The sequence below is a fragment of the Lissotriton helveticus genome, chromosome 6 (assembly GCF_964261635.1).
Source record: "Lissotriton helveticus chromosome 6, aLisHel1.1, whole genome shotgun sequence".
NCBI lineage: Eukaryota > Metazoa > Chordata > Amphibia > Caudata > Salamandridae > Lissotriton > Lissotriton helveticus.
Genome location: NC_136067.1, coordinates 1772622603 through 1772636629, shown reverse-complemented (window position 1 = coordinate 1772636629; position 14027 = coordinate 1772622603). Strand labels below are relative to the sequence as shown.

General features: G+C 43.2%; 1 protein-coding gene across 1 annotated transcript in view; it reads left to right on the top strand.

Annotated features, from left to right (window-relative positions):
- RHOQ (ras homolog family member Q) overlaps positions 1 to 14027 on the top strand; it is a 203515-nt gene that overhangs the window by 112642 nt on the left and 76846 nt on the right. The window lies entirely within an intron of this gene.

Sequence of the window (14027 nt, the reverse complement as noted above, 5' to 3'; positions counted from 1 at the left end):
AGTAGCATTTCGATTTTAGCACCCCGTGGGAGTGCATGGCCCTTCCTCCTTCCCATCTATGTGTTGGTTTTCTCGCTCCTTTTACTTCCCTCGTTTGTGTCCCTCTTTAAAAAAGAAACAACTGAATGTTTTCCCCAAAAGTCTCTATAATGTCTATCACCAGTATTTAGTTTGGCCATAACAATCAAACAAAAATCATTAAACTTGCAAACTTTAATATGCAAATGTATATGTTGAATCCACTCCTCAGTGATTTGTCTACTTTAAAATAAAAGCGCAGTTGAGAATTTGTCATTGTTCTTTGTATTTTCAAGAAAATAATACCTTGATAGTTCATAATTCTATATCATCCTGCCATTCCGAGGCAGTGATGGAAAACGGTGGGAACTCTAGTGGCAACTCAACATGTTGTAGCTTGATAGACCAGGAATGTGTCTAAGACACAAGGGATGTCTAGGTATGGCATAAGGTACTACGGCCTGCAATTAGTTTAAGTGGTTCATGAAGTAGAAACACCTTGAAGAGTCAGACAAAAATACCTTGTGTCCCACTGAAGAGACCTCTAGAAACAGCTTAAGGTACTACACTCAAGGACCTCAAATAGCAGCTTAACATTTTGCAACCTACTAAAGGAAGCATTTGCATCTACACAAGGAACTTCTAGTAAGAGCTTGAGGTACTGCAGCCTTCTAAAGCAAAAGGGTCCTGTAGTTACGGCTTTTAGCACAGAGGACTGCTCCAGCCATGACTTATGTCTGACACAAGGGACCACTGTTCCCACCTCAACATCAAGAAGCCTGCTTTGGGAAAGTGCTAATTGGAGCTTTCCAGGAGCATGCAAACGTGTTCTTTAAAAATAGGGCAACCTCTTCGCTGTACCATTGTTTGTTTACTTCAGTCTTACAAATCTACCTCCCCCTATCACCAATGTACGAAGAGATGTTGTCTCTTCTGTGTTTTTTAACCTGGTCACCTGTTTTCTATAAATCTCTTTGAAATTGAATTTTCCCTTTCCTGACCTTCTCTTGAGAGGCTTTCATGCATTCTAGTTTTAAAACAATGCCCAGCATTTTGCATGGACATCCTGTGTCAAATACTTTAAAAAGTACCAATGTGAATGTTCGATGTAATTAGTGTTTTTCTAGAATACACTTTTTATGGGCTAATTGCTCATCTTTAGGTCGAAGCCTACCAGACTGTGCAGCTGTCGGTCTTGCTAAAGACATCTTTGGGACATTCGTAAAGCTTCCCTGGGAATGCAATCCACCCATTGCTTACCATTGGCTTTGTAACTCACACTTTCTGTCTTTCTATGTGTTGGCTTTATTTATTTTAGACTGTCCAGGGTGACAGGCTCCTAAGGAGCAAAGCCTTTTCACATCAAATCCCCTTGTTTCCTTCCACGAGTACTCCTTTCTGTTAACAGGCCTGTAAATCTTATTCTCATCTTTTCACATTTGCTGCGCATTCAAAGACAGAGTCAAATGTTAGGCTCTGTCTTCTGAGGCAGTTTGATGTGCACTTTTCTTTCTCTGACTTCAAAGGGAAAGGATTTATGTGACAATCTTACTGGATACTGGGGGTAGGAAAGGGTTGTTTTCCTAGCCTACAACAACAGTTAGATGAACTGTGCACATATTTCATAATAGATCAGATTTAGGAACACAAATGAAGCACATTTTTGTTAATTCCTAAGTGTTGTGAAAACAAATACTTGAACATGATCAAATAAATCCTTAAAATAGGTGATGCCATTTCCACACTTAATCATTTGTGTGGTGTACAACTTTGTTAGTAAAACTGTATGTCTGTGAAAATGAAATGGTCATTTCAATTGAAAATCTGTTGTCTGCAATGGCAGTGCACGACCACACAATGATGCATAATCCTCTCCATGCCACTTAACTCTACTCTACAGCACTCCACTGCACACCACTTCTCTGCACTCTACTCCACTCTGCACCACTCAACAGCACAGCAGTCTACGCCAGTTCACTCTACTCTGTACCACTCTACTCCATGCCAATACACTCTATGCCACTCTACTCTGTACTACCGCACTCTTCGCCACTGCCCTCGACACCACAACAGTCTAGGCCACTCCAATTTAATCTTCACAACTGCCCTCTACTCCACTGTGCAGCACTGCACTCTACGTCACAGCACTTTAAGTCAATACGCTGAACGCTAATACACTTTACCCTGAAACACTCAACTCTACACCCCTACACTCTATGCAAATCCATTGTACATCACTCTAATCTACTCTGCACCACTGCAGTCTATGCCACTGATCTACGCCAATCTACTCTACGCCAATACACCCTACCCTACCCTACACCACCCCACTCAGAAATAATCTACTCTACGCCACTCTCCTCCACTCTGCGCCACTCCACTGCATTCTACACCATTCTACTCTAAACCACTGTACTCTATGCCAATGCACTCTACTCGACTGCACTTCTAAGTCACTGCACTCTACTCTACGCCCTCTACTTTTTGCCACTCTAAACCACTTGTCTCTACAACACTCACACTCTACTCTGCAACACTGTACTCTTTGCCACTGAACTCTACACCATTCTACTCTGCACTGCTGCCCTCTATGCCAATGCACTCTACACCACTCTACTCTGCATCTCTACACTGTATGTCACTGCACTCTGCATATCTACAGTTTACTCCACTACACTCTTCACCACTTTAAACTACTGCACTCTACGCCACTCTACTCTACACCACTGCAATCTGTGCCACTGTACTCTGAACCACTACTCTTAATGCCACTGTACTCTGCACCACTCCACTCTGAACCACTGCACTCTACTATGCACCACTCTTATCTATGCCAATAGATTCTACAACCATGCATTGTACTACGCTGAATTCTATGCTGAGGCACTCTGTCACTATACTCTGCAAAACTCTGCACTATACACCAGCCCACTCTTCTCTATGCCACTCCACGCCACTGCACTCTACAGCACTCTTCCCTGCAACAGTGCACTCTGCGCCACTCTACTTTGCATCACTCCACTCTATGCCACTGCACTCTGCAGCACCACAGTCTATGCCACTGCACTCTATCACACTGCACTCTACCGCACTATATTCTACTCTGCACCACTCTATACCACTCTACTCTGCACTAATCTATGCAACAGCACTCTACCGTACACCACTCCACTCTACTCAGAAATAATCTACTCTATGCCACTTTGCTCCACTCTGCTCCCCTGCACTCCGTGTCACTACATTCTATGCCACTCTACCCGAAGTCACTGCATGGTACGCCAATGCACTCTACACAACAGCATTCTATGTCACTGCACTCTACTCTACACCACTGTACTCTTCAACACTCTACTCTATGCCACTCTAAACCACTGCACTCAACAACACTGTGCGACGCCCTACTCTGCAAAACTGCACTCTTCAGCACTCTACTATGCATCACTCCACTCTACCCCACTGCACTCTAAAGCACTCCAGTCTACACCACTGCACTCTATCCCACTGCACTCTACGACACTATATTCTACCCTGCACCCCTCTATGCCACTCTACAGAACTCTCTGTGCCACTGTACTTTACACCACTGCGCTCTATTCCACTCTACTCTGCACTATACACCACTGCACTCTACTACGCAACACTCTAATCCATGCCACTACCTTCTAAGACACTGCATGTATGTCGCTGGATTCTATGCTGTTCCACTCTATTCCACTTTACTCTATGCCACTATCCTCTGCAACACTCTATGCAAATGCGCTCTACACCAGTCCACTCTACTCTATGCCACTCCCCTGTATGCCACTCTATGCGACTCCAATACATGATGCTCTGTCACTCCACTCTACAACATTCTACTACACTCTCCTCTGTGTCACTAACCTTTAGAAATGCTGAACAGCAGACACGCTGGTGTACAACATGGATAAAACACATTGGCTATGCCAATAGCTCTTGCATAAGCAAGAGCTACTGGATTTGCCAATGCTTGTTAAGTTGCCTTTTTCAATGTTTTGGGTTTTTTCCTAATGTTCAATGAACAACACCTGCACACCATTTGTACCTTACCCATCCGCAATATATTAAAACATGAGCTTTGTCACTGCACCCTCAATAGGGTTGCTTGGGGAACTATTAACCTTTGATTTTCACTAGCTTTATTTGTTTCCCTGCTCTCTTAAACACCGAAAACCTGATTTTTTTTCCTGTTGCTCCATGCAATTTTTCTTCTCTCTTCACATGCCTCCATGGAAGTAGAGATACTGTTGTGTGTATTGTCACTGCTACCAAGTGGACCAATTGTCAATTAGGGAGTCTGATTTTTTGGCAAACATTATGTTGCATTTTGGTACTTGTCTTAACGTACTGTCTGTACCCTTGAATATATGGGATATAAACCCCAGCAGGCAAATTGTTATTGCGTAAAAAGATAGGCCTGCTGACAGGTGACACACAAGGCACTGGTTTCTTGGCAGCTATGCATACTGGGATTACCCAGTTTGTGTATGTGGGAAGTGTTATTATGCTTTCATTCCTTTGTATTGACCACGTCCCAGAGTTACTGCCACTTCACCATCTAGTAATTGACTAAAATATGGTGTGAATGGCACGTGTATTCCTATATGAGCTCACTTCTGGCCTGTGATTCTTGTAAAGGAGTCCTTTTGCCACCAGTGACAGAATAAATCACTTCGAAATTATCAAATATCATGTTAATATTCTCAAATTATCCAGAATGTAGAAACATTATTAGATGAAACGTTGAAACATGCTTGTAAACCCTGCATCCCGTGCACTATAGATGAGGGAGATAAAAAAAGAAACGTCAGCCCTGCCAAGTGCCACGCATCAGCCGTTTAATTAACGCATTTTAGTGTGGTGATCCGTATCACCGCACTAAAATGCAAAGTCATGCATTATAGCGGCCAGCCACCAGAACTCGGGATCTGGCACTGGCAGATTGGACAGAATCTTACTGAGCAGCAGAAAAGTCTCCCCAGTAACAACAGAATAGGATGAATAGAGTGTTGTAATCATTGTTGCTTTGTGTGTCTTATGTCTGACATACTTATGGGAAACTAGCTGCTTGCTCTATGCTCTAGGATAGATGTGTAGAATAAAGGGCTACGTAGAGGACAGGAAGTGTTTACGATTAACGCATAAGAGATTATGTGGAGCATAAGCAAAATGTAGCTCCTGCAGCAAAGCATTGTGGTACATCCTCCAGATGTTACATATGCCAACCTTTGTACATTACCATACCCCTTTCAGTCACTTCGGAGCTCTTTTAACTATTTTAAGTATACAGAAGTTCAAAAAGTATAAGGCAAATTCAGAAAATGCAAACAGTTGCAGCAAGTAGATTGTTTATAATGCTGTGGAGAAGTATGCTTTGCTAGGGTGTTTTTCCTGATCGCCTTTAAAGGCAGAGTTGTACCTCTTCGGAAGATGTTTCTTCTGAATGCTGATGACAGACCCGTCTTAGTTCTCCCATTTTTGCCCCACTGGGTGCATGTGTCACAGACAATGTTTAAACGCCTTTCTGGCGGCGCATGCTTCTTTGTCAGGTTGAGCTGGATTGTTCCTCCATAAACGTCAAACATCCTTTACAACGAAACTTTTACAACGCAGTGCTTTTACAACGCAGGTTTTACAACGAAAACCATTACAACGCATTGCGCTGGGGGGCGCTCTAGGATAGGGAATAGATTTAATTTACTATCCAACACCTTCCCTAGTGTCCATGGGGACTGGAGTTGGAATAGTAAATTAAACTATTCACTATCCAGCACCCCAAAGCACTATGCGTTGTAAAGGTTTGCGTTGAAATACTTGCGTTGTAACAGCATGCGTGGTAAAAGCATGCGTTGTAACGTCATACATCCTCCATAAACAGCTGGAAAGGTTGGTGGCTGAAAGCTGAGTGTGAACGATTTCTGTTTCATGAACTCTGATCTAGGCTCCCATGCACCAAAGCCTGTAGCTTCATTTCTTTGGCAGGTCGAATCATTCACCAGCATAGGAAACCAATCCTACTGTAGCTTTACAAAGCAATAGAATGGGTGATTCCCAAACATTTTGTTGAGAGTTTATTTTGGGTGTGCAAAGAAATCCCTGCCAGATGCTGCTGCTCCAGAAATCAATGCAACTCACGGATTGCAATGGAGCACTCCCTAGGAGGCAGAATACCACAACTAATAGCAAACAGCATGACTGGGAGACACAAATACTCCATCTGACTGGTGCAACATGCGACTGATACTTTCGTGAAATGATAGCAGAAGGAGGATGACCCAAACGAGCAAATATCTGAAAGGACTGACGCAAAGGCTACTCTCTGTTTGGTTTACAAGTGAACTAGCAGGCAGCGAGAGGTATTAGGCCAGACTAAAAAAGGCCTACAGACCTTATCGAAATGGCCTCCATATATAGGGATCTTACAGTAATATATGTGGTGATTTATATCACAGCCTCAAAATGTTTAAAATCAGAAATCAATTTTGACAGGAGACCTTATCCCCGAAAGGGGATGTTTGAAAGTAATGATATTCAGCAGTTGTAAGAAAAGAATAGCATATGCTGCTTTCTGAAATTTTCGAAGCCCTTCAACCTGAAATGTAAAGGTTTAAAGAAGCTTACACTTCATTTCACCGAGTTACATTTGAGTGGTAAGGTAGGAGTGAGTGTAGAAAGGTGGGTTATAAAAATAGTTGTTCAAAGGAACCACAACCATAATAACAGGGAGCCATGTGTGTATTCTTAGCCATGAAAGAGACCCTGCCAAAACTCATATGTACTTACAGCAGCCCTCAGTTCTCAAAGTAGAAACCTATTCCTGCCATGCCCGGAGCGCAGTCTCATGCGCGTAGCACATTAAATGGCCATGCACTTAGATGTACGTATGCACATATTACGAAGAAATTAGTCATTGTGTGCACACTCAGGGCATGTTTTGACAAGCAGTACATGAGGTGCAACCCCGGGCCCAGGTTTCTTGAGAGTCTCCGAGCAGCTGTAAATGCCACATGTAGCCCCTTTTAGACCCACCATATTCTTAAACACCAATTGTGCTGTTCGTGGCGGGCTTGGTTTCTGTCCAGCCATGGTGACTAAAGGGAGCGCAGTCTTTCAATGGGTAACAGAGAAGGGGCAAAACCATTGTAAAGTTTGACCCAAGCTTCTAACAGGATGATGAGCATGTTGTGATGTACGTGAGTTGTGCTTTCCCTTCAACAACCAGCACTGGATTCACTAGCTAAAAGTTAGTCTGGTGAAATAATATGTTAGCACCTCTACTTTGTTTTGTTTACAGATTAACAAAGAGAATGGGGAAAAGCACATCACTCAGCTCTTGCAAGCCGATATTATCTGGTCCGAAGACCCAATATATAAGAACTTTCACAAGTGTATCAAAGTAATATTTTCAAGTCATATACTATATACTCCCATCACTGTCACTTTTAATACGCTTTACGTAGATATTGTATGGACCTGATACAGCTTCCAGTGTGGGCAGAAAACAGGAAGCAATATCTCCATTGTTTCATAAGATCTTGCATCAAAACTACAGGAAGTTCAACTGAATCCTCAAAGAAATATCATTGTAGCATACGCAGTCTAGTTGTTGCACGTCACGTAGGCGTGACGTGCGACGGCCATGTGAGAAGCTGCGCGCGCAGCCTAGGCAGAGCGCGCGAAGAGCGTAGAGTGATCGGAAGCGCCGGCCGGCGCTCCTCTGTAGCCTGTAACCGTAGAATAAAGTTCTTTACTTACCAACACAGCACAGTGCCATTATTTACAACGTGATAACTTTACAATCATGTATCACATTATGAATACGTGTATGAAAAATAATAGCATTAAAAAGAAAACTTTTCAGAAAAAAAATAAATGTAAAATGTTAACTGCATAGCACACTTAGGGTTACGCTCCGAGATGGCAGGTAACAGTGGTAGGAGATAGCATGAGTTATGGTACCGCAGTAGGGGTTTAATGTGTGCCCCTGCGGAGGTGGCAACAGACCGCTCCCGCCCCCAAATCAGCCCAAGGCCTAATAATATCTGAGGAATAGAAGTGTCAAGGCCTCACTCCACATTCTGCTGAGGTGGGGGGGGGGGTTGCCTTACGTTACTCATCTCTACCCACAGTTATCAAGTTAGCTCGAGCATCAAATGTTACCTAAATCTAAAAGCCACCTGTCGCATATGTCAAACAATGGCGTAGCATGGCGAAAAACACTTGCAGCAGTGAGTTGGTGGTAAATACACGACGAGGTGTTGCTCTGGAACGTTCCTATAGGTTCCCCTTGTGTGTGCGCAGTTTAGTCTGTCAATGCTTGAATACACCGTGTTGTGAGTACGCCATGGAAGTAGTCCTGACCTGTTACTTTATGTCGAGGTGTTCTAAAGCCGGCGGAGACCAGCAGCCTAGGCGTTTTCGAGTCCTCGGCGGCTGAGGGTGCCCAGCCTCTCTTCCATGTTCATTAACGGTCTAAAAACAGACGGTTATGATTGAGAGCCCGCCTCGCGATTGCTTCAGCTGAGCGGCTCCAAGCCACGAAGGCAACAGATGGTCACGAATTCGGAGATCAGAAAGATAGGGTTGCAGTTAGTAATTTTACTTTGCAGCGATCTCAGTGCTGCGTTCACCACGTGTCTGCACACTGGGCCACTTCCTGTCAGCTAATCTGATTTATGAAATAAAGTCCAGCTGGGTTCGTTCGTGCGTGAAAGTGTACTAAGCAAGTAACAATGCTTTTTTTGTACCCGCTGTAATCTTCATTAGTCCGATTTTACATTCCTCGTCCCAGTACTTAAGGTAGAAAAAAAACTAGAAATTCACTGAAAAAAATGGTTAAAGTAGCTTTCTAGATGGGTCTAATAAAAAGATCTGTTTTTGTTTAAAAAAAAAACCTTAGAAATTCACTGTAAAAACCAAAGGTTAACATAACTTTGTGGTTAAGTGAATTTACATTTACTTTATGAACAAAAAAAAGTACAGAAATTCACAAGTTATAGTTAGCAAAGCGAACTAACTTGCTCCCCCTCCAAGCACCACTTATGACCTCACATATTACTTAACTCATGACATCATTTATGACATCATTGATGTCATAAATCGGAAAATTATATACTATAGTAGCTACAGTGGTTCAGAGAAAAATGTACACAGTAATTAATTTTAACCACATAAAGTGCAAATAAAAGGTACCCACAGACAACACTTTCTTGAAAATAACTTTGTGTTATTAGAATAACTTATTATAGAATACAAGAAGCATCAGGAATAATAGACATATAAAATGGTGCTCATGGAGTTACACATAATAAACATACAAAAGCACAAATTACACTGTATACAAACAAACACAATGGCAGAGGAATAATACAAAAATGTCTAATATATCACAACATCAGTAATGCTGTGACCGCGTCCTCTTTAGGTGCCAAAGGGAACGTTGGCGGTTTTTTCGACCTTATCACTTACAAGGTCATCATCAGGGCACAAGATACATGTTTTGAAATCAACCATCAGAAAAACTTGATGAAGAGTGAATTAATCACATCAAAAGTTTCCAATGATTCAACCGAAAGATAGAGCCTTGCCAAAATTCTATGGCTCAACAATTCAATAAATTAAAATAGGAATTATTTTTTTTGCTGTAAAAGGATGATTTCTAAATAGACTGCGTCCAAAGGAACACGTCCAAGAAATCGCAGTGATTCGCAATTGAAATTCACCACAATTAGGAAAAGCTTCCGTAGCAGTTTGCGGTACTCTCCGCCCGCACGATCGGAAAATGGGCAATAGAAAAGATGCTATAAAATTGTAAGAAAGCCAAAGGACCAGACTTTGTCTTACTTAAACTCAACCCACTTAGTTTTTACTTTCGTCCAAAAAGAAACAAGAGGAGGCCACGCCTCCCCATCCTCCTGTTTATCAAAAAAAGTTATATAATTAAAAGCCTCTACATGACCACCAGCTGCATGCCCAGCGTATCACCATGTCTTCCAGGGTGTCCAGGAGGATGCCCTAGACTTTATCCAGGATGCCAAGCAACCTCAAATTCCTACCTGAAAGTCTTGCAGGCCTCCAAGCGCTGGAACTGCAAGCTTAAACCCGCCAGGCTGTGATATAATATATATTTCAGTGAGCAGGCAAATGAAACAGAAATGGTGTGGGTTATTTTCCGATTTATTGCCCAGGTAAGGGGAGGAAGTAATGTAGGGGTAAGCTGGAGGGTAGGTGGTTTTACAGTTGTATTGTGGTTATGTTGGGTCATGTGGTGCCTGGATAGGAGTTTGGGCACCTCATTTAATAAGTAATGGTCCGAGAAAGTGTCAGAGGAGGTAATAAAACATTGCTTCATTTGGTGTGCTTTTCTTGTGGTACTGTAAATCAGGGGTCATTGGAGAAGCTGTGGGAAGGTCATAGCAAATGGGGAATTGTTTTACAGGTAAGAGTTATTTATTCATATTCTTTGGGTGTAAAACTTTCATTTTATCAGTGTCCTGGCCTTTGCACAAAGCCAGTCGGGCACTCTGCAGACACCTGTGAAGCAGCCAGGACTAGATTTTGGGATGCAGCATCCCCCTGAAAGCAGCTAGGACTAGATTTTGGGAGGCAGCATCTCCCTGAAAGCAGCTAGGGCTAGATTTTGGGAGGCAGCATCTCCCTGAAAGCAGCTAGGACTAGATTTTGGGAGGCAGCATCTCCCTGAAAGCAGCTAGGGCTAGATTTTGGTAAGCAGCATCTCCCTGAAAGCAGCCAGGACTAGATTTTGGGAAGCAGCATCTCCCTGAAAGCAGCCAGGACTAGGTTTTGGGAGGCAGCATCTCCCTGAAAGCAGCTAGGGCTAGATTTTGGGAGGCAGCATCTCCCTGAAAGCAGCTAGGACTAGATTTTGGGAGGCAGCATCTCCCTGAAAGCAGCTAGGGCTAGATTTTGGTAAGCAGCATCTCCCTGAAAGCAGCCAGGACTAGATTTTGGGAAGCAGCATCTCCCTGAAAGCAGCCAGGACTAGGTTTTGGGATGTAGCATCTATCTGAAAGCCGCCAGGCCTATATTTTGTGATGCAGCATCTCCCTGAAAGCAGCCAGGACTAGGTTTTGTGATGCAGCATCTCTCTGAAAGCAGCTTGGACTAGATTTTGGGATGGAGCATCTCCCTGACCCGGAGAATATCGCTGCCATTCTGCCCCTAGTTGCTGAGGCAACTTTCATACTCCTGTTAAACGATTTTCTTTCAGAAGCTTGGAGCCAACAAAGTAATTTCGTGCAGGGACAAAAGAAATAGATTCTGCTTTGAAAAGCAATCACACCTACAAAATGGTTTGGATTTTCATATTCATCAAATATTACTTTTTGTCCCCTGCAGATACTTCCCATAGCAAGTGATACTTATTTCCACAAAGCTTTTCGCTGCAACTGTGTGACACTGCAATTCCTCCGCTCATTATTACTTCAGAAAAGAAGAAACAGATTATTTTTATATACCCACACCCCTAGCATGACAAAATACACAGAAAATAGTCATTTTTCAAACTTAGCAGAATAAGGATTTAATGACATCCGAATGATTGCGTCCCTCATCTGGCCAATATTTTATTTATTATGTATTTGAGCCATCTAGTATAGATAGGCTTTATTATTTATTCTTTACATGGAGGGGTTCTATTGAGAATGTAAAACATCAAGTTAAAGTACTGTTTGCTTGTAAATGTCACACGAACCCTGATATGGCAATATAGGACCATGTTACTTGCTTGTATTTTTTCATACTAGATGTTTGCTGTAGCAGGTGATTTGTGAATCAAAAATGGATTGGGATCCAGCAAGCCACTATTTTACGTGATGGATTCTGCATTTTATGAGTATTTTTCAAATTCGTTATGATTTGCAACTTTCGCACCAGTGGCGGCTAATCCGCTAAGGCAGAGGAGCGTCACCCCACTGGAGCGGCGAAGAAAGGAAAAAATAAAATGATAATAACAGAATGTTATTAGCACTTTATTTTGTCCTCCTGCTGCAACAGTGTGTGAGGGGTCGGGGCAGAGCTGAAGGGAAGGAGTGGTAGAACACTCCTCTGTGCAATGACTGTTTGGTCAGCCCTCGGGCCACCCCAAACAGTCATGTGCGCTCCCCTGTTCTCCATGCAGGCTGCATTACAGCCTGCATGGAACACATGCCTACCCCTCCAGCCCCAGGCTGAGTGCCGTGTCACGGCGCTCAGACAAATCAAAATGCTCCATTGGAGCGTTGTGATTGGCTTAGGGGTGGGAGCCTGACTGCCTGCTTCCAGTTGCCCAATGGTAGAGGAAGTGCGTTCTATAGAACAACATTGTGGGTAGTGAGAGTTAGTGTGTGCATAGCAAACATAACATGCAAAGTGGTTTTCCTCATTTGAGCCTGGATCATAAATAGGAGAGGGCTTAGCTCACATGATTCCCTGTACCGTAATCACTCAAAATTACCTAAGAATTACCCGAGACTAAACTAAATTACGTGAGAGGAGTAATTCTGTGTTTACCACTATTTCACAGCTCAAAAATGCCAGAGGATACAGTTTACACTAAGAAATAGAGCTAAATGCAGCAGAACACAGTTAGCGAGCAGCTGCTCGTGTTCGCTAAATGTGGTCTTGAGGGTGGGTTTTCCCTAACTTCTGCCATTTACAGCTATTTTCTGAGTGCAAATGTGCAAAATGCACCCTTGCACCCAAAATAGAGCCAAGATTCATTTTCGTGCTAAGAAATGGAGCAAAATTCTGCAGAACAAGATTAGCGAGTGCTCCCTAAATGTGCTCTTAAAGTAGGATGTTTTCCCCTAAATTAAGCAATCAGGAGTAATCGAGGAATTTTCTGTAATTCTGCGTCAAACAGTAATACGGAGTTACCAAAAATGACTCCGGTGTAATATAAATTCCACCCAGGCGGAACTTACATTTTGACTGTGTGTTTTCGGTGAAAAAAAATATATATATATAAATTCACTGGACAAAAACAAAGGTTACAGGGACAATATAGGTGGGTTCAGACTGTACACACACAAAATCATAGAAATTCATCAGTTATACAGTTAGTTATCTCAAGTAACTATAACTCGTGCCCTAAGGTAACTATAATTAACACCCCTACAATGACCAGTTTGCTCATCAATAATTTTACAGATGGTGCGGTGATATTACCAATGATGCCACAGAAGATGTTATGAGTGACCTAATATGTGAGGTAATTAGCAGTGCATGGCGAGGGCGCGAGTTATAGTTACCCTAGGGCACGAGTAGTTCACATACTTTTTTTCGGTTTTTTATGTTGCATTTCTTTATTTATTGTACAGAGTGGCACCAAAACAGCAGTGGCACCATACAACGGTGGCCTGCAAGAATCAGTGAATACATGGAAGCACACGGTTTGCAATCCGGGCACAACACACAATCATCAACACAGGAACAGGGGTCCTAGCGCCATTCGGTCAGGCCAGGCTATAAACTGCTACAAGGGGAAAAAAAGGGGGAATAGTGGGGGAGACTCCGCCCCGGGATGGGGGTGTGCAGGGATGCTAGAGAGCAAGAGGCAAGCGAGAGGAGGGGGAAGGGGACAAGGGGAAGGGGACAAAGGGAAGGACGGGAAAGAGGGACAAGAGGGAAAGGGACGCACAATGGGCTTTGGAGCCTCTGGAAGAGGGGGCACAACAAAGGAGGAGAGGTCCAGAAGCAATTGCAGCACGTAGAGTAGCCAGCGGAGCCAGAACTGAAGCTCAGAGTCTATAGAAACCCAGGTTCTCTGCCTGTATGCCAAACCGTGATCAGCAGCCGTCGCCTTGCAAGTAGGGCATGCAGGTGTGAAGGAAGGTCTCTGCCTTGTCTTGCAGGTTGTAAATGAGCAGCTCATACTAGCCCGTCTTGTACATTTCCGTAAGCCATTCCTCATGCATGGATGGGAGTGGGGAGTGCCAGAGAACACAGCTTTTACCGGTCTCGAGGATAATACGAAGCAGCCGACAGTGCAG